This window comes from Caretta caretta, chromosome 2, assembly GCF_965140235.1.
Source record: "Caretta caretta isolate rCarCar2 chromosome 2, rCarCar1.hap1, whole genome shotgun sequence".
Classification (NCBI taxonomy): Eukaryota; Metazoa; Chordata; order Testudines; family Cheloniidae; genus Caretta; species Caretta caretta.
This window is the reverse complement of record NC_134207.1, coordinates 183,904,933-183,907,813: the sequence shown is the minus strand read 5'-3', so window position 1 is coordinate 183,907,813 and position 2,881 is coordinate 183,904,933.

Below are 2,881 nucleotides of genomic sequence, written 5' to 3'. Positions count from 1 at the left end.
TGAGGCATCAGTTTGCCTTTTGTCTCTGAGGAATTGATTTGTGGCTGTTTCCCCTGATTTAGAATATGTGTTAATAACATCATATAGTAGAATCTTGTAAGTTTACATACAATATTTACACACATATTTTAACAGGACAATAATGATCAGCAAATTGTGAGTTTTCAAATGACCCTCACATGGTATACTTTGAACAAGATCCACTATAGTTTTGTAAAAAAGGTGAGCATAGGGATATAGACTGTCACAGTTAGAGGAAAAAAGTGTGTAAGTGATAAGCAGTAGCAAAGTAGGTGTGGTTAAGAAGATCACATACAGTCCATGAGAGATCTAGCCATTTGGAGTGATAGGGGAATGGCACTCTTTCCCTATTTGAATGAGAGTCAGCTCTCACTTTTGTATGGCACATACCACTATAGTACATACTCTGTACTACTAGCAGAAATGTGGTGATGATGATTACAACTGCAGTTATGTTTGGTTGACCCAGAGCACCACAGGAGAATTACTATTATAGTAAAGGTGATAGAGAAATACATATAATTGGACTATAAAATATTACTATACAAGACCTTGATAGGAAATTCTCCATAGTAAAGATTTAAATGGAGAACTTTGTCCAAAGGTAAATGCACTTGCAATCAGATAATTATTAATGGAATTTTGTGGGTTAGGCACTCTCTTTTGTCTCAATAAAGAATAGCAGAGAAGCCAGCTTCAGGGCAAACGGAGTAAGCAAAAATATCTGAGGAGTATCTGTGTGTTGCAGAGGAACTAGGCGAAAAAGAGCCAACACCTACGTCCACCTGAAATAACCCATGTACAGTAAAGAGAATGAGGACCATGTGATTTTGGGCTGAGTGGTTTTTAGGGTAACAGATCAGAGGACAGGTTTGACAGGAACAGGTAGTATGTTGAAAGCAAGAAACAGTGATAGAAAACACTGCTTTCTGACTATAGTGCTAGAAATAGTAATGACTTACTTGGGTTTTCTGTAAGTGGAACTCCCAGTGTGCAGTTCTTTGGGGTTTGTTTGTTTTTTGAAAACACAAATGAAGGTAACTAGGTGTTGTGTGTATGTATGTGTGTGTGTATATATATAAAACAGACAGTGAAAAATACCATGAATTTGTGTCACCAATGGGTACCTGACCCACTGAAAATCTCCAAAAACTGCTCTCTCTCAGTAAAGGGTGATACTCTTTTTGCTGTATACTACTTGTATAGGATTTGACAGATACCATCTTATGACTTGGCTGAAATGGTAACCTCTCTGTGGAGCATGCAGTGAGAAGAGTCTAGCTACAACCTGGTAGGTTTACAAAAAAATGGGGAAAAAGAAAAAGGAAATTAAGAGCCATATGGTGAAATACTGTCTATTTTGTCAGGAACAATCAGAGCACAGAGACTACCTCGAGTCTCTAGCTTCAATTTTTCCAAAGAAAGAAACATGACATATTATGCCGGGGTGAGCAAAATTCCAAACTTGATAAGAAGGGGGCGGGGGAAATGAGGAGGAGGGAGAAGATACAAAAGAAACATAAAGAGAAGGATTTTACTGATTTTTCTGACTCTTGACAGAAAATCCACCAGGACAATGCTCTGAAAGAGAGGAGACAGCTGCAAACTCCACACTTTCATTTGATACCTCTGGGATCTGTATTCCTTTCAGTTCATGTCTAAATATCAAACCTACCTACTGCATTTAATAGTTAGATTATATATTGGAATGTATGCAGATTCTTGAGGATACATGAGAATTTGAGATTGAGGAAAGATACTGATTTCCCGGGGAGTAAGAAAGTCCACCAGAATGTTCCATGTGCTACCACAAGACTTTTCTTGTTCACCAAAAGTTACTTTGAATTGTATACCTTGCTTGTGTTTATAAGATTCATAGGGAAGAGAGACTATCTGGCTGAAGTAAATAATTGGGTAGTTGCTATGGTCTGCAGCAGGCAACGCTGGGCATTGTAAACCAGCTTCCTGGCTCCCCACCTCCCTGAGGTCCTATATTCTATTTCTTGCCTTCCTCAGTTCCAGAGTCTCTTTCTCCTCCACCCCCCAATTCCTTGCATTTACCCAAACCCCCACATCTCCTTTGCCATGCATATCTATAGAAAGGAGAGCATGGGAATCTTCATGATAAGCACCTAACTATTCTGGCTCTCGCTGTCCTTGTCCCTGGGCTGAAGCTAGCTTTTTTGGGAATGGTGACAAGAGCAGAGGACCAGTTAAAAGTGAGGCTAGATGACAGGCTGTGACTTATTAGTCATTCAGGGACTGCACAGTGGTACATTAGTGCTTGTTTCTCACAATACTAAATAGTTTACTCAAATAATGCCATGGTTGAAGTTATTAACCTGCCATGTCAGACTGGGCCATCCGATCTTTCCCCCCCACCTCTCATCTTTCACCATTATACTCAAAGGAGTACAATAATAAGGTCAGTGATAACAATGGGTGTGGCCTCTAAATTGTGGTGTCCCAGGAATCCTCTGGGCTGACCTGTGCCTAAAGCCTTGTCCACACTACAGAGCTTTGTTGATGCAAGTTACGCTGACGTACAGCCACTGTTGTAATTAAATCACTCTTGCATGTCCACACTGTGCTTCTTGTGTTGGCAAAGCGCATCCACAATAGCTGATCTTGCATCGACACAGAGAGCAACGCAATGTGGGTAGCTATCCCACTGTGAAACTGGCTGCAGGGTGCTTTGGGAAGGGTGTGCAGTGCCTCACATGTACAGCATCACATGATGGATTTCTCAATCCCATCATTCTGTGAGCATCCTACTAGGTTGCCAGCTGCTTTTCAACTGCCTGGATAACCTGCAACCCAGCCACCTCTGTCAGAAAGCATGGATCCTGCATTGCTCTTC